Consider the following 20,400-nt stretch of genomic DNA (forward strand, 5'->3'; position numbering starts at 1 on the left):
GGCATACATGGCATCTTCTGAGTCATTACTGATGGATTTGCTGCACATTAGCAAATCAAATGGCATCAGAAACACTTGGTCTAGGAATCTAAATCTCTTCTGCAACATCAGCAGAATGGGTTGGCAGGACAGGTATATCTCGCAAAGGATACCGCTGTTATGGAACAGACTCCCCATCCACATAAAACAAAGTTCATCCATGTCGATTTTGAAATGCAACTTAGATCTCTGGAAGTGAAACAGAAAATTTATCCCAGGACTGCCCCCTGTGCTACTAATGGACTGCTGCAGCTCCTAAATGCTTTATCCCATACATAGGCTCCCTCAAGTTATTTATGGGATGGTCCCAGTTATTATCATTAAGAGTAATATAGAATTACTGACTATGGGATGGGTAAGGCCAATCTATAACCAAATCAGATAGGTTATTTTGAGCACTTAAAGGGAAATTGGCTAGGCTTAAAATGGCCCACAATGGCAGCTAGCCTAGTACTTGCTTATGAACCTATGAACCTATACTCTTCCTCCCCACCACCTTTCATACTTTATGGTTACCTTTATGTGCTTCCCTCTTCTTGCTGCTCTCCTCTTTCCCTCTTTTCTAGCTACACTGTTTCCTTCCAATTTGTGTGATGAAATTAGTAGGCAAAACCTGCTGGTTTTCTTGTGTTAGGTAAGGGAATAGGTTTTCTGGCATGTATTTGTGTGTTGACTAAGCAAAAGGTGCATCTATGTGGAGATGCATTGCATGCATGAGCATACATTGAGTCAATTACACTAGCCTGCATCCATTGTGCTGCCCTTCACTTCAGTCATGTGTCCAAGCAGAGGGCACACTCTTGCTGCTTTTCCCATAATCACTATGCCTCTCTTTAATTATGCAGTCATTTAGATGAATGGCATTGCTATTCATTGCCATATCTGATTAATATCTAATTAGCTTTTGCATCTTTGTACAGTGACATTCTTGAAAATTAAGGCTTATTTATGAATCCACACATTAGCAGTTAATGAGTCATTGCACACCTAAGGAAGCAAGGTTAGTAATTATGTATCACATTGGTAGAGTTGTATATCTTTGCAACCTCCCACTGCATGTGTCCTCCCATATATTTACCTATCTATCTATCTAGATAGACAGAGTTGTATTATTATTTAGCACTATACATATCTGTCTTTCTATATACATGTATATATAATTACATGACACAAATCCAGAAAATGTCAATGCTGACAACTTTAAAACAAACTTACTGAAAAAAAAAACACCTAGTGTTAGAAAAATATGTATTAGTAATATGCATGCTTAGTGCATTCAAGGTTTAAAAGGGTTAATACATTTATTCTGTTCACACTGCATGAATCTGCACAGCTATTAGAAACATAACAAGGAGCATTTGATTTCTGCTAACATCATGAAAATAATAAGAAGTGTTTCATTTCTACTAGTGTCATGAGACTTAACAAAGAGTTATTGATTTTCTGCTTATGCCATGAGAAAGTACACAGCTTCTAGAAGCTATTGATAATGAAAACAAAGGCTGCTTGAAAGTATAAACCGTAGTCAGCATTACTTGTACCTAAGCTAGAAATGTACCTTGAATCTAGGCAAAATGTAACACATATATTAGAACTTCACAACTGAAGAATAGAAAGTTTGTGGTGGGCTAAAATAAGCCCCAAGGCCAGGTTGTTTTTCTCAAATATTTTGTAAATCAGCAGTTATTCTCAACTAGTCAGCAATTAGTCTAGTAACATTTTCTGTAGAACAATACAGAAAGCTGTGTCTAACTATGTCAATAGAATAGTAACATTTACTGTGTGACATGGAAAGAACTGTATAAAAGTACCATACTAAGTATTATTGTTCAGACAAATCATTCTGCCTGCATGCTTTGTCTCCTTGCTGCAAGTTAATAAAGGGTGCCTTACTTGAACCTTACGTGAATTGGTCTTTGAAGTTTTTTTCTTTGACACCTAGCAATGAAAAAAAGGAAAACAAATAGTCTCTTTTTCATATTGCCTAATCCTAATCCTGACAATCACTTTAGACCAAATTTGTCTGAATAGTGATACTGTTAAGTAAAGGGATTTTCATAAATTAATGTATAAGATTAGGGTTAGTGGCAGGGACAATGTTAGGGTGAGCAAGCATGAGGCAGGGGGGTTGCCCCCCGTCTCACCTTACACATGAATGCTAATCCTATCCCTGCTCCTGTCACTAATCCTAACCCAAGACATTAATTTACAAAATCCCCTTTTAATAACGCTACCTTACACTAGACATACAGATACACGGACAGACAAACACTATCAAGCATTTACAGCATTACATCTAACCCCAACCTTGCCCTTACTTTAACTCTAACTTGAAAACATTGCACACACACACACACACACACACACCACAAAACCTATACCTTTACTTAGCTCTTACACTTAACCTATCAAACATGCTTGTGAGTACACACACACCACAAACACACACACACACACACACACACACACACACACACACACACACACACACACACACACACACACACACACACACACACACACACAAAACACATATACATACGCACCATGAAACCTATCTTCATACCTAGCCCTTACTCTAACCCTAACAGAAGTTTCTTAAAATGCCATTTTTAATTTTTGCGACCTTCACAATTCCCCTGATGTTTATTTTTTAGCCTAAATTATTACATACTTTTCAACTTCCGCTTAAGTTGCATTATATATACTTTGTTATTTAAACTAGCTGCATTGTTTCAAATTTTATTGTTGTCACTATCGTTATTTTTTATTAAGTTACAGATGCCATACAATGTCAAAACCAGTAGTATTTTAAGAAATTTTATGAAAAAAATTATGTTTTATGCACAGATTTAATCATTAAGGTTTTGTTGGAAACTTTTAATGAATTAATAAGGCTATGTATTCCTTAGCCAACCTAGTCTTTATTAAATAAAGAAAAGTACACACACACACACACACACACACACACACACACACACATATATATATATATATATATATATATATATATGTATGTATATATACACCAAGGATTTAATAAACTCCATGTAGGCACTGTGTAAAGCCTGCATGGAATGTATCCATGTACATGGCCACGGTTCTTTCCTGGCACTGTATCATGCATATTAATGATGGCACGCTGCCGAGGGAGAGCATAGGAACAGGTTTATTGAATCCATATAGGGAGAAGTGTAGAGGCTTCCAGTGGTTGTGGATGGCCTGTACTGCTCCTGACTACTGTTGAAATGCTGTGAATTGGGTCAAATCTGTAATATTTTATTTTAATTTTTTTCCCGTTTTTTGTATGTTTGCGCAGAGCGGTGTGGAGTGAAGCAGTTACAAGCTGTGCTCACATATAGACTGCTGACACCTGCCTGACATCTCAAAATAGAAACCATATGTCATTAATTATCATAAATACATATTTTTATTTTAAATATTGTTGTATTTTTGTGTTTATTTTTTAAATTGTTGTTTGCGCTGCATGGCACTCATACATACATAGCCAACAGTTGCTAGACATCTAAGAAACTGGATATAATTAATTATTTATGTCTGGGTATATTTAAGCATGTTTGCTAGGCATGATGCAGTGCTTAGCAATGCTAACAGTTAGAAATATGGCACTGGTGCACTGGGCTGAGCACTGCTTAAACATGCTAGCTACTACTTTTATTTGTGTGGTTCTAAGCTTAGCTAAAACCTCAGTTTGCGAGCTTTCGCACTGCTTAGCTGCACTTAGCTGGTTTGCATGCTGCTAAGCAACACTGCACATTTTTCAATGTTGCTCAGTGATGTGTAAGGGCAGAAAAACAGCCTATATTAGGTGAAATAGGCAGGAATTCTGTAACAGCCTTTGGAGTCTGGTCAACTGGTGATATGGTAGGTTGTGCTGGTGAAGGTGTGAGCTTTTGGGCACAGAGATGGAGTGTTCAGGAGTCCATGGTCTTTGTTGGGCTCCTGGTAAAAAAACATGAACCCAGGCTGCTGCAGGGTGGTTTCCAGGGGTGGAGTGTAAGGCAGAGGCCTGGAACCAGTTGGACAGGGAACTCACCAGTGTTACTGGTATCCCCTGCACAGGTGAGCAGTGTTGTCACCATTATGATGACCTGAACAGGAGAAAGAGGGGAAACTTGGACACCTGGGTCCAAGAAGCCAGAGCTGGGAATGCCCCAGAAATCTGTAAGTAGATTTTCCTCTGTTTTACCAATATGCAAGCTGAATGTACTGCAAAACAGGTATGCATAATGGTGTGCTTCTCTCCCAACAGCTGTAGCTGAGAGGGCTCACAATGTTGAGTCCCATGCCGGGCACTTGGTCAGGTTGCGTCGTGAGTGTGGTATGCATGGATTTGTTATGCTAACTGTAGTGCAATAAGGAAGAAAGAGTCAAGCATTTACTGCAATAAAGTGTACACCATAAAAACTGTAGTGCAATAAATGGGCAAGTATAACTGTAGTGCAATAAATGGGCAAGTAGAGCTGTAGTGCAATAAATGAACAATAACCACTGAATTGCAATAAACAAATAAACAATACCAATAACAGTAAGCAAAATGATGTACAGCAGGATTGTGTTGTCATAGCCATTGCAGTAGAGCTGTATGCATTACTGGTCTATGGTAAGGTTGCTTCAGTCAAGTGTAACAATGTAATAGCTGTAGAATGCAAACCTAATGGCCTGCAAACTGTATTGTATAACTCATAGTAATGGTCCAAGGCTGTCTCCAGGCCAATATCAGTCACATAATGCTCTCTATTCCTCCTACTCCAGGTAATAAAGGTATATGGGTGAGGTAGGCCACTCTATAGGTATATATTGTGTGAACTTCGCAGACATTTATCAGCAATATCAATAAAGTGTTAGACAGCATTGTTGATTCCTACAGAAATCTGTTGTAATAAATGTATTATGACCATATACCGTGCATGTGTGTTCTACTGACACTGCAGCTGTGTATACCACTGTGATAGTTCTGGAATGCAAAATGAATTCAGTCACATAATGCTGTCTTTTTCTCCCACTGCAGAAGCAAAAAGTATATGGATGAAGTGACTCATGTTACGAAGAGATATGATTGTGGTTACATTGCACAGACACTTATCAGCAATACCAATAAAGTGTTAAGTAGCATAGCTGATTCCCAAAGAAATCTATCTCAATAAATGCAGTATGGCTGTATGACATGCATGTGTTCTACTATCATTGCAGTCAACTATAGCACTGTAATAGTTGTAGAATGCAAAGCAAATTCAGTCAAATAATGCTCTCTTTTTCTCCCAATCCAGGAGCAAATGGTATATGGGTGAGGTGGCCTATGTTACGAACAGATATGATTGTGCTAACATTTCACAGACAGTTATCAGAAATACCAATAAAGTAATTTTTTTTTGCAGATGTCTCCCTGCAGCCACAGCTATTGGGTTCTACTCCCAGGCCTACCAACTAAGGCATGAAGGATGTCTAGTTTATGTGCACAAGCATGCCTCTCAAGTGTCACAATTTCACGTAATGAAATTAAAACTGCCTAATCTGTCTGTCACAGAATTATCAGAAAATGATTGCCTGGAATGCAATGTCTTACCAAATCTGCTTACAGAACACCTTGGTAGTAGTTATAGAAGTCTACATTATGTGAAAGTGGTCTGTGCAGTTGTGTACCTATATTTGTTATTGCTTGGCCCATACTGACCCATGCTAACAGCTTAAGAGGTATGTATGTGCTACATCACCTATAGGAGAATTCTAGTCACTGTACTCAAGACTGACATTACATGTCTGTAGAATATTTATTATCAGTGTTTTCAGGGATATAGTCTGCATTGTCAATAATGGATTGTTTCTCTCTCTCTCTCTCCCCACCCCTTATCTTCATTTATTTATTATTGTTATTTATTATTATGATTTAATATTAACATATGTTGTTTAACTATATTTTTGCAAAATGTGATAGAATATTGCTATGTGTTATTCTGATTCATGTAATATTGTTATGTGTTATTCTAATTCACTATTAGCATACTTTATTAAACTATTTTGTTGTCCTTATGGTTTACTTCACAATGGCATGCTGTTACCATACTGACTGTTATGTTATTTACTGCTGCATTACACATACTATACATTAATATGTATTTGGATTAATTAAAATGATGTTCCATTCTTTTAATACTAACAATAGTTTGGTTATTGCTAACCTTAACTTATTGCTATACCTCATTCACCACAGCACATCAATGTAGGCCTGTTCCTGCTGATTTGCCTACCTTGCCTCAACCGGCCATGGCACCAGGTCTCAGCACATCTGGGACCCAAACCAGTAGTGCCGCCTCTGCTGCCCCTGCACTACCTATGGCATAGTGTATTACTGCCTCATAGGTCAGGGTCCATCCCCCCTCTGAGAGTGGTGGTAGAGGTGATGTTGTCACCCAGGATGAGCTGCCAGTCTTGGTGCACAGGATGGTCTACCATGGGTTTGACAGCCACCTGCACTTGATTGAGGGCATACTGGCTGACCTGATGGGAGAGCCATGGCCTGGTGCCCAACCTCCAGCACTGTCACCCTTGGGGCAGTAAAGCAGCAATATCAACAGTCCTATGGGTGGGGATGTGCGTCATGCTGATGCTGTCTGGATGCACATGGGACTTGGATTCCCTCCCTATCCAAAGTGTTCACCTCCCATGTGTCACACACCGCCTCTGTCTGCTGTCTTGTCTGTCTTGTCAGTCTGCAAATGCATCTTCACCTACCCAACTTACCTCCCTAACATATACCTATGTCCCATCCCCAACATTCCACTCTCACCTTAAAAAAAAAAAATGGGCACCTGTCCCAAAAAAAAAGTCGTCCCATACATAGCTCTCCATTTCACACATGTGTCCACAGGACACACATAATTTGGTCCAATTGGCTTGACAATGCAGCTATGTTGTCCTCACCTCTGTCTCCGGGGTTGAGAGTTCAAAGCCATGTACAAATTCTGTTAAAGTGCACAGTTGTTGCTGTACAAGAAATGGATAGCTATGGTTCTTTCCTACATCCTTCCTCCACATCCCTACTTGCCTTTAACTATGTTTTCTCCCTGCTTGCACCCCATTTCAACACTTTCCTATCTCCCCATTTTTATTTTCTTTGTATTTTTTAGCATGTTGCTGTGAGGAATGCCACTTCAGTAAGTTCAGCTAAATAGAGATATATTGACTATATGTGTTTGTAAACTTAGAATACACACTTAAAAAATAAACACCTGTCCCATATTTTGAACCCAGGACCATCACACCTGCAGACCACTGTATTAACCTGCCACATCACACAACTCTTACTTAAAACAGGTGTTTTAAAAAAACAAAGTAATTGCCAGTTACAGTCATTAAGCGTGTTTGAGTGGAGTGTTGTGCAAACTTGATTAAAAAGTAATTAAATTAAAAAGATTAAAAATTGGAGTGTACCTTGGACCCTGGTGCAATAGTACACCACTAGAAATCCAAAGACATAATAATAGATGTAAGTAAGGCCTGTGCTAGCAGGTAGATGTGCCCTTCAGCAGCAACATGTAGAAAGACACCTGCTACGGCATTAAAGGCAAAATACATTTTCATCTGGGACCCTGGTGCACACATACATCCATATAAATTCATGTACATACTGATGGATATAGAAACTGTGGAGGGTAATGACATCAAGCAATACAAAATAATAATATTAACCAATGGGAGTGTTTTTGAATGTATTTAAATGTTTAAGGAAGTTACATGCATTGATTCTGATGATGTTTCCTGTAGGGAGACAAAAGTGCTAAATCCTGTGTTGTTTTATGTTGTTTATGCCAGTTTTTTATGTGGAATAAACTACCTTACTTTCAAATTTGGCTGGATATTTTTTGACAGTGCTGGGACTGCCTTTATTGGTACCTTGTGGCTCTACTTGGGATATGGAGTTCATTGTATTTTCTTACATTCTTCAGAATTCCACGGTGTTGGTTACTGCATAATAGATAAACTCTCTCAATTAGGCATCAATCCATATGTTACTAGATGGGTCTCAAACTGGCTCACTGATAGAACCCATGTAATCAAAATAGAGGAAGCCACCTCAAGCAGTAAACCCGTAACAAGGGGTGTACCCCAGGGATCAGTCTTGGGGCCTCTGTTATTTGGGATATACTTTTCTGAAGTGCAGGCCAAAACCAGTGGGCTATGGCTGACCAAGTTTGCAGATGACAGCAACCTGGGTACTGTCATCAGTTCACCTAGTGATGTGGGCATCCTCCAAGAGGGTCTCACTCAGATAAATGACTGGTACCAGAAACATGGCCTCAAGCTGAATACCAAAAAATGGATCATTATCCCCTTTGGGGAGAGTGACATCCCCACAAATTTTCACATTAATAACAATGTCCTAAGCATGCAATCAGTCGTGAGGGATTTGGGCATCCAGGTTGATAGCAACCTGACTTTTGACCACCATGTTACTTCCAGTGTATGGAAACCCTTCTACATGACCCACCTCATAAGTAAGGGTATCTCATCCAGGGTCAAGGAGGTCATAATATCCCTGTATTCTTCCCTTATAAGGCCCATCATTGAGTACAATGCAAAGGACATGCAGCAACTGGAAAGACCACAGAGGTTCCTCACCAGGAGAATCCAGGGCATCAAATATCTGCCATACACAGATAGGCTAAAAGCCCTATCCCTCTATTCAGTTTTATACAGACTCCTCAGAGGTGACCTCCGTAAGTCAAGCTCCACTCAAGTAATCCACACATGTGGCCTCAACCTGGTCTGTGACATCAACAAGACTTGTTGGCGGGACAGATTTGTGTCCCAGAGACTCCCCCATCTATGAAATAGACTCCCTCGCCACATCACGCAGAATACCTCTTTACCTGTTTTTAAGTGTAACCTGGATAATTAGATTGGAAACAGAAAATATACCCCTGGGATTCCACCCATGTCCCTGCTGGACAGGAGCACTGGGTGCTGATTTGTCTAAACATAGGCGAAACTCTTGGCTAGGCTTATAAGACCAATAGCCTAGTAACCTCCTATGATCCTATGATCCTATTATCCTATGCCTTGGCCATGTCAAGGTAGGCAGTGTGAACTATTTTGTCCTCATCCATTGCTTTGGTGACCTTCTCAATGAAGTCCACCAGGTTGAATAGGCATGATCTGCCCTTGATGAAACCAGACTGGGTTGGGACCAGTGTCTGGAGGTTTACTATATCACTATTGATCATCTTCATGATAATTATTTCCATGGCTTTACATACAAGACTAGTGAGACTTATGGGTCTTTAGTTTCCAGGATCTGTAGATGGCCCATCTTTGTGCAGAGGGATGACTATTGCCTTTCTCCATTCATGAGGTACAGAGCCTGTTTGAAGGCTACAGTTAAATAGTAATTCCAGAGGCCCTGATAGGTCATGTTCCATGCCCTTTGGAATCTGATGATGATGGTGGCCACAGTGAGGCACAGGTGGGGGTGTTGGGGGTGAATCTGTCCCAGTGGTAGATTTCCCTCTTCTGCCTCCATTGTCACCACACACAGTCAGTATGCCCACACATGCAGCAGATGGAAAGACAACAGAGGTTCCTCACCAGGAGAATCCAGGGCCTCAAACATCTGCCATACACAGATAGGCTAAAAGCCCTATCCTTCTACTCAGTTTTATACAGACTCCTCAGAGGTGACCTCCGTAAGTCAAGCTCCACTCAAGTAATCCACACACTTGGCCTCAACCTGGTCTGTGACATCAAAAAGACTTGTTGGTGGGACAGATTTGTGTCCCAGAGACTCCCCCATGGACTCCCTGGAGGCCACAGATAATGGACAATCAGAGGGTGGGGACATTCAGCAGGAACGTATGGCAACTATGGCTCCATTGAGTGTAGACACTGGCCATAGCCAGAGAGCTAGTGAGGTCCCACACAAGCAGATTGACAGGAGTGCTTGTAGGAGGCCTGCTATCCATCCACCACCTGTTGCAGGTGTCACATCACTGGTCACTCAGTGCATGTTTCAGGCCATCATGGAGGCACAGGCACATTCTGAATGGAACACCAGACACATGCTTAGGGCTATGGATGCAGCACAGTCTGACATCCATGACTACTTCCACTGCATTAGGGACACCTTGGATCAGTTGACTGATGCAGTGGAAAGAAAGTGGGCTGAGACAGTGCCTGTCTTGGACCGCACATTGTCTGTGCTGGAACGTGTGGTTGGAGTTGAGCATTGGACTCGCGGATGTAGGTCAGCAACCGCATCTGCTGAGAGTCCACGTGGCCGTGCACAATCATGCTCCCATAGTGGCAGTACATCCAGCGCTACATATGGGAGTGTGCTGTCCACACCATGATATGGCAGGCCATAGACTCATGTTCCTGGGTGTTCCAATGTGGGACATGCTACCAGCAGATAGCAGTCACCATCAGGTACTAGCACCACTTCTGACCTTGGACATAGATGTACCACTGCAACTCCTGGCAGAGCCATTTCCCGTGTTCAGGGCCGGAGATGGTGAACTGTCAACTCTACCATGTATGGTCCAAAGTTGTCCAACATACACACATGTAGGGCCAGTACCACACTTGACTGTGTACACACACACACACACACACGCACACACACACGCACACACGCACACACGCACACACGCACACACGCACACACGCACACACACACACACACACACACACACACACACACACACACACACACACACACATATGCATGCACACACACATGCATACACACACACACACACACACACACACACACACACACACACACACACACACACACACACACACACACCACTGTCAAATGCAGATCACCTGCAGATACACACGGCACCTTTCCATGGTCCATCTTACCTGCTTCCCTTCCTGACTCACACACATGCTGTCAACTGTTTGGGTCTGCCTAGGCCTCTTGCACCCCCACACAACACCCTGTGCAAGTGACGATACCTGTGCCACATCCCTGTCACCCTTGCCATCGATGCAGAGAAATGCAGCTATGTGTCTGATGAGCTGGGTGACTATATTAGTTAACATGTACTTGTGTAATGCAGTGCTGTTTTGCCATGATACTTGTAGTGGTTAATGACAGATACTGTATGCTTTCATTTGTCACAAGTAGGTCACATACTTCTGTGTGCCTTATGTTGTATGATGTTGTAATGGCTGTATAGTTACACAATGACAGGTGTGTCATGGACCTGTTTATGTTTCTGCTTCAGGAGTTTGTTGAGGTAACCTATAGATACACAGCAGCAATAAATCAGCACAGGATGGCATGTCAGCACAGCAGAAGTATGTCTTCAGCAAGGTACAGCACAATATGTGCATAGCTCCATAGGTTCAAATGTGTATAACAGGCTAACAAGGACAATGGGGGCATACAGCATACTCATGTATCACTAATCTGTGAACAAGTTACCTGCACTTGATACGTGTCACCAGGGTTTAGAAACACATGCCATCTACAAGCTGCGGTGATGGAGATGACCCATCTGCAAATATTCAGTGTCTAGTACAGACAGTTGCCCAACACCTGCTATGATTGCCATGTTCTATATCCCATTTTCAAACCTGCACATGCTGTGTCACAGCAGATGTTTGCTTCATATGCACAGAAGGGCCTATTTCATGTATGGTGTACTGTCTGTGTTACATACCTGTCTCCGCAGCATGCACTATGTATACTACAGTGATGTTGTAGGTGTGTAGAACAGCTGAGACGTGTTAGCCCTGTCATGGATAAGTGGGATACACAGTGGGATCCAACACTTTCCTGTATGGAGCCATACACATCTCCTCCAAAGCACTTAGGAGACAGACTACACATATGCGGTCATGACACGGACTACATAGGACATGTTATCTACGCTGTATATTGGTGCACCATGGAACCTGTCTGGTTTCTACAGTTGAATGACATGCTTGTGTAGTGACATAGCAAGGGTGCCATTGCACATAATGATAGGTGTGATGACTGCCACATTCAGTATAGCAGTGACAGTCTGGGATTTATATCCAAAACCTGTCAGTGTAGGTTGTACAACAGTGAATGCATCCCCACATGTTATCGACCAGTAAGAGTCAAAGGCTACATTACTGTCTGTGTCCATAACTCCATGTGTAGCAGCTCAACTGTATGAGTGTGGAGACACTACAATATTTTACAGAGGTGGATGATATCCCACAGGATAGTATTGTGCAGTCATTGGCAGTTAGTCTTTGTCTGTGGCTCACAGTACAACTGACTATGTCTTAGGCCATCCTGGATAACTGTTGGTTCTGTGTTGGAGTCTATGACAGCTCCCAATATCCAATCACCTGCTAATATAATCAGTCAGAGGTCACTGACTTTGGCTGTGACTGCAGAGAGGGAATAGGTAGAAAGGGTACGACAATGCTAGAGGATGGTGAACCCCACTGGTGACTGGCATCATTGCAGCACAGGTCTCCCAATCCTATCTTCCCAGAGTATGACTGTCAGACACTTGCCTATCCACCAGCCGACATAACACTCTGTACATGATGTATACAGTTTCCAGCAAGGCCTGCTGGCCTAATATTGTCATACACCTTGTCAGGCCATGGTTGGTGGAGTGAGGCATATGTCCAACATCCATTGCATAGTGTAACAGTCAATGGGCTCTGCCGGATATCATCAGTAGGCATGATCTGGCTTTTGAGCAAAAGTAACAGTGTTTGGTCTAGTGTCACTATGTGTACAACAGTGCCAGTGCTCCTATCCATGCTAACTCCTACCATGACATTTCAGGTGACATGACTCAGAGATCTGGGGACACCACTTGGCACTACATGCTAGTTGTCCTCCATGCAAGCACGTGTTGCAGTTATTTCCAGCATGTTGCAGGAAGAGAGTCATGTAAGTTGTCTGTACAGAGCACAGGCAAACACATTAGATGAGTGTAATATGTACACACTACATTGTTTAGTCATGCTGTGGCTCAATTGCCAAAAGGATGCAACAGGTCCTTACCTACAATGCCCTGTAGCAGTGCTGTGACAACCTCACATGGGGAACCAATGTAGTACATCATGTGTTTGCCAATATGGGTGACCAGTACAGCACACCCAATATGAGGTCCTCCCTGGTGGGATCTGGCCACAGATCAGTCTCCTTAGAACTACCAGCATGTAGCTCTCCTCTTGCAGACAATACAGACATATATGTCAAGACAGCCATTTATTACCTCCAGTGGGATGGTTGACATAGCATGAGTGCACCTCCCCTTCAGATGGGACAGGCAAGTATGCAGAGCTCTACATCAATGCATTATGTCATCAACATTACAATTACATAAACTTGACTGTATGTGACAGGAGGGACACAGGCTCTTCATGGCTCAGCAAACCTGAGTGGTGGACAACTGCCATTAGCAGGCTATACAATAACAGGTGGACAGTGTTGTGTGACAGTTTGGATGAGGGTGGCCCCCTAACATGGAGGTGCTACCTCCTCAGCTAAAAGAAGCAGCTAGTGTTGTTGTGATGTTGAGTAGACATAGTAAGTGACAAGTCTAGCCACCCATGCAAAGCAGAACCACAATGCACAGTGTAGTTACATGTGTGACCTCAAAGGACAAGCCCAGATTGTTGATGACCTCATACGTCATGGTGCTACATATGATGGTTCTGGACTCATACCTAACCTGTACACTCACACTGTCTGTGTCAACTATACTCCCTTGTCCCCACCACATGTGACACATGACATTCCTACAACCTGTCCCATAACATCCAGATTTACAGAGCAGTTCATAACTGGCCTCTCACTGGAAAATACACAGCATCTATTGCATGTGCTAACATTCCAGGCTGCATCCCACATGTGATATGACAAGGATTACTAACACCATTGAAACACCCTTGCAATCAGACTGACACTACTGGTTGCACACTAGCTGATTGGACAATGGCAACTGTTATACCCTTGCACAGAGGTAGTGCATCCACTGATTGACATAACTTGTACACTTTTTTGTTTGAGTATTCATATCTGTATGCCTGTAGGGGCGATCATGATGGAGCTGATCAGCATACATATATGTATTCTACACACAGTTGACTGTACACAGTTTGGATGTGTGACGTGGGAGCATGACTGTTACATGTGGATGCCATTTTTGAGGCAGTCACCAAGGACCTGGGTGAGGGTACATCAGGGCATACAACTCCCTAGACTCAGCCAAGCCATTTGACTATATCGCCTGCTCAGGCAGCATTTACAAAATATCCACTTAGGCATCTATGATACTGTCATTGTAGGGGTTACTAAGTTGCCCATTGCTGGCACACATAAACAACATAGGGACATCTGCCTCCAATAGCTGATCTGTCAGCAGGAGTGCTCAACAGTGTGCAGTCCTGGGTCCTTTACTGCTTGGAATCCATGCAACTACAATACCCATGATTACTGACTATGGCTAACAATGTTGGCTGATGCCTGCAAATTGTGAGCACTTAGAGTCTCTGTGGTATGCTACTATCCTGCAAGAGGGTATTGTGAACACAGGTTTGTTGACATAGTAATGGCCATAAACACCATGCAAATATGTATGTAGTATCAGTTCCATCAGTTAGAACTATCTAGCTGGTAAGCAGCACGAGTCGCAACATGTGATGTACATACATAGGGGTGAATGAACTAGCCACACAGACCTGGCTACACAGGTTTACACCTAATGTGCCTCAAATCACCATGTCTCTACAGTGGTATGGCAGGAATCATATGGCATAGCTGAGGCCACAGTCATCTGTAAGTGACATACTCATAACCTCCAAGTACGTTTCCCTCAGCATACCAATATCTGAGTGCAATGGCCATTTGGTGATGTACCTTTACAAGCAGTACTGGCAATTGCACACAACAGTATGGTCCCTCACAAGGTTACTTCACGTCTTCAGTATGTGTTCAATGGGGACAGTGTGCAATGAGTGTCATTGTCACCTGTGGCATATAGACTACTCAGATGTGATAGGTGCCTTGCATATGGGGCAGTGTGTGACCCTGCTTGATTGCATATGCTGTCTATCTGTAGGAGGCATAGTAGATGGCTAACCCACTGTAAGGACATTAACCTAGTATGTGACATTAGTACTGCATGCTTGTAGGAGAGATGCGTCTAGCAGATCTAAACACACCCTTGAAACAGACCCCTGCCTAATGGCACTCAAAGCACCTCAGTGCACCTCACCACATGCCATCTGTATGATTGGCTGGGCTGCCATTATCTCAACACAGGACATCTGCCTGTGTCCCTCTTGGACTGGGGCGATATGTGCTGATCCTGTAACTATGGGTATAAAGATGTCTATGATTGTGAGGGCTGTATGGCCATTATGCCAGTGAAGTTCAAACATCCTACGATTCCATAACATGATGTAAAATGGTCTAACAAGCTCGCTCACAACCATGGCTGCAATGAGGCCAACACCACTTCCAATTACTCCATACAGGACATGCCAAGGCACACACATAGTGCATGTTGGCTGTATGTAAATGAGAACACTTACCTGTGTGATGGTACACACTAGAAATCACAGTATGTGATGCATGTAACACACCTCATGTCTGCTAGTACTATCAGTTCAGGACATATTATGCTTGATGACATCAAGAGGCCTTCTTTTGGTCAGTCCTTTGGGAGGGTCATATCACACACTACAAACAAAACACTGCAAAACCCTACCTAGTACTATGTTACCAAGATAATCATATTTATGCCATCAGGACACACACACGCACGCCAAGTAGCCTGGAGTGAGATTAGAACACCCACCTATTTAGTCTTACAGACTAGAGATCACAGCATTTATTGCACGCACCACAGCATAAGTCTGGATACTACACTGTCAGCTAGTAGTCTTAAGGTGGATGACATCTTCAGGCCTTGTAGAAGAGGACAGATTGGAAGTCAGCAGCAAGTTACAGGGCCAAAAAGTGCATAACCATTGCAGGTGGATAGCCCATAATGGCATGTCAGTTGTTCTGCAGGAGGATACACACACACACACACACACACACACACACACACACACACACACACACACACACACACACACACACACACACACACACGCACACGCATACACATACACACAAAAGCAGCCTGTAGTGAGATTAGAACCCCTACCTATCTAGTCTTATTCCCTATAGATCACAGTACTTATTCCATGTGCCACAAGCTGTCTGTTGTATATGTGACTGCAAGCACAGTACTTGTGCATTACACAGATTAGGCTTGTGTTCAACGGCATCTGTGGTCTGCAGAGTGATATTGCTTCATACTGTTATCTGTAACTAGTATCCTAGCAGTAGGATAACTGTTATTATCATAGCTATGTGTGTAGCATGCAGTTAGATAGGCAAACCTGTGGGCAGGAACAAAGTGCCCTGTTCATGCGTGCATTGACAGGTCTATATTATAAACATGAAAGCACTAAACAGCGGATACATCTACATTGACACATAAAGGTTGATGTACAAAAAGAGTGAAATATGTAATTGGTGAAAATGAAAATGGCGAACATATTTCGTTAACCAACAGCGCCATACAGGTAAGCTGAAACTAACTAAATAAAATTAAATTAACACACTTTTGCAGGGGGCAAGTCCCCCTGTACCCCCACACCCCCCTACTTAAATATAACAACTCTGAGACCGCACTACAGTGGGGAAAAGGATATATTTCCTCATCCCCACGATCGCCCTGCTGGCCAAGCAAATACGTTCAGTGCTTTCATTTTCTACAATTATGTATTTTGCTGTTTTTGTACATTGACCTTTATGTGTCAGTGTAGATGTATTCGCTTTTTTGAGCTTCCGTGTTTATAATATAGACCCGCATTGGCAACATTATACATTACACCACCTACTCACTTGTGTCTCTATAAGTGGTGACATCCAGCAGGCACAGGGGTCTGTAGGTAATTGGATTATGTACTGTTGTGCCCTTAGTTTGGATCCTTTGAGCAACAGTATGGATGTGTGATAGTGCAGATTTACTTACCATTATTAGGGTATGTAGGACAATACAGACATCCACACACATATTTATGTGATTAACAAGGATTTACATGTAAATTTAGCTGTGGGTGTGTATGAAATGTATGTATGTTATGCAGATATGTGGGAAGAATCTATGTATCTTTGTGATATATATAGCTCTATATACATACATATAGATATATATATATATATATATATATATATATATATATATATATATATATATATATATATATATCGGTATATATTTATTTGACACTGCATAGGTTGATAGTTTCATAGGTGTGCCTCTGTTGAGTAGAGCCACTGGAGTGATCCCCGGGGTGAATTTTCTATTTCACATCCACTCATCAAGATTTCTCTTGAAGACAGCCAGTGAGGTGCTCTGTTGACATGTATGGGAAGTCTATTCCATAGCATGGCAGTCTCTGGGTTATGAGCCTGTCCTTCCAGCATGTCCTGTTGATTGTGATAATGAGGTAGAGGTCTCTGGAGCATGTGGTGCAGAGGGACTGGGATTTCTTTAGATGTAGCATTTCTAACAGATCTGGGTCAGACATGGGTTTGAAAGTCAAGCAGAGATCACCTCTAAGTAGGTGATATGAGACAGAGAATAGTTGGGGTTTTTTGAGTCTGTCCATATAGGACAAGTGTTTAAGGCCTAGGATCCTCTTTGTGAGGTACTTTTGTAGCCTCTCCAGTTGTTGCAGGTGTCTAGTGAGGTACATGCCAAATAAGGCATTGTACTCAATGACTGGCCTAATGAGGGAAGAGTAGAGGGAGACAACAACCTCTTTCTTCCTGAATGCAAAACCCTTAGTGATGAGATGTGCCACATAGAAGGACTTTCTGACCAGAGTGGTAATGTGGTGGCCAAAAGAGAGATTGCAGTCAATCTGTGTTCCCAGTTCTCTTATAATGCCTTCTGTGTTCAATGGACTACCATCGATGTGGTAATTCATGGGAACCAGGTTTTCCCAAAGGGGATGATGACACATTTTTTTGGCATTGAGCTTAAGGCCATGGCTCTGACATCAGTCGTTGGTCTCAGTGAGGCCTATCTGTAGGATATCAACATCACTTGGGGAGTCAATAATAGCTCCCAACTTGCAATTGTCTGTGAACTTAGTCAGAGTCCCTTCGTGTTGGCCTGGACTTCAGATAAGTAGATAAGAAACAGGAGAGGACCCAGGACTGAACCCTGTGGAACTCCACTTGTGACTGGTCAGCAGTCTGACTTGGAGTCAGCTACTTTTACACTGTGGGTTCTATTTGTGAGCCAGTTTGCAACACACCTAGTGATATATGGGTTGATGCCTAGCTTAGTGAGTTTTTCTATGACTTCTGAATAGGGAATGGTATCAAAGGCCTTGGCCAGGTCAAGGTAGGCTGTATGAACCACCACCATCATCCACAGCTCTGGTGACTGACCCAAAGAAGTCGACCAGGTTGAGCAGGCATGATCTACCCTTCACAAAACCAAATTGTGTGGGATCCAGAGTTTGGAGATTCCATATATCCTTGTTTAATAGGTCCATGATGATGTATTCCATAGCTTTGCATATCTGACTTGTCAGGCTAATGGGGCGATAGTTCCCAGGGTCTGTAATCACTCCTCCTTTGTGGAGAAGGATGACTGTGGCAGTGCGCCATTCAGTAGGGACAAAGCCTGAGATGAGACTGTGGGTGAACAGAGCACACAGGTGAGGTGCCATTTCACTTTGTAGTTCATGTAGATCTATTAGTCTGTCTATTAACACAGCCAGGGATATTGTCAGGTCCCATAGAAGCTGTATTCTTGGCCTTGGACAGTGCTGTTTTAACCTGTGCAGCAGTAATACTGGGTGGCTGGCAATCTACTGGTATTGTGATTGGTCCTTTGTGGGGGGAGAGAGGGGTAAAGTTGGCACTGAATCTGTTGGCCAGTATATTGGCAATATCTGTTGGCTCGGTATAGGAGGTACCATTGTGCAGTAGCTCAGACCAAATCTGGGTATTGCCGTGGAGATTCTTTACATAACTATGGAAGGCCTTGTGGTTGTCTTTACTCTAAGCTGCAATCCTGTTTTCATAGCTAGCTTTAGAGGATTTGATGAGGAATCTCAACTTTTTGTTGAGGCTGATAAGGGAGTTTTTTCAGTCTTGGGACTTCATCTTATTCTGCATCAGTTTCCTCATTCTGTTGTAGTTTGTTTATAGTAGTGATATATATACTATGCATGTGAGAGAAAGATAGTAACAGGCAGACATGTATATGTCTGTTTGTATTGACGTATCTATACATAACAGGTCAGTCTGATGATGGGGCAACATAATTGCAGTCATTTTAACTAAGTATTTGGGCATGCCCAGTGTGACTGTCAGTACTTATAAAGTGACTCCAGGCCACACCTACCTGTACTCCAGTCTGGGATTTTGTATGTTACAAACTATACCTCTCAACTGTCCAGAGTTCTGCAAAATGTCCAGAGTTTTGGCTCATAGTTTTGATCTGTTTCTCATAAAATTTGTGGTTTTCTGGCAAATCACTTGCATGAACTTAGGACTGAAGTCACTAAATAGTGACATGCATTTGAGCTCCTGACTTCAAATCCTTCAGAAAAATGTCTGTTGAAACAAACTCTGTTATTTTAGCAATTGTTTACATTTATGAGAGGAGTAATTAAAATATGCTCCTAGTTGTGGGCCTTTGTCCCCCCATTTTGTTGGGCTTTGAACAAATTGCTTGCACAAAGAGGATGAGACGTATGTTGCAGACACTGACATCTGTCCCTGTTCCTGCAGTACTGCACATAACTCAATATGTCCACGGCATTCCTCAGCTGTTTGCTGTACTTAATATGTCACTGAGGTTCATAACGTTACACCACATGCAGACAGTCTGTGAAAACGCCAACATAATAATATCAAACATGCAAAAGATGTGCCTACTTCCAGACTAGAAGCATCAACATCATCACCCATGCTAACTTCCCTAGTCCACTGAGCCACACAGGCTGCCAGACAGAGTGGAGTCATTCATTACACAATCAACAGCATAAATATGTGCGTTGTTATTCTTGCATTATGTGTGACATACAATGTGTGATCTAGTTCTATGTTACAGCCCTGTGATTGCCTGGTCTGCTGATATACCATTGCTGACTTACTGTTAAAGTAGTTATATGAGAGCACTGCTGTGTTGGGGGTGGTGGAACAACAACACATGATCTGCTGGGATAGACAGTAGTTCACATATCATGTAACCCCACTGTTTAACATCTCCATTGACTGATGTAGTGAATATTCACACCATGAGGCCTAGT

This window comes from Protopterus annectens, chromosome 12.part0, assembly GCF_019279795.1.
Source record: "Protopterus annectens isolate FY-2018-M chromosome 12.part0, PAN1.0, whole genome shotgun sequence".
Lineage (NCBI taxonomy): Eukaryota > Metazoa > Chordata > Ceratodontiformes > Protopteridae > Protopterus > Protopterus annectens.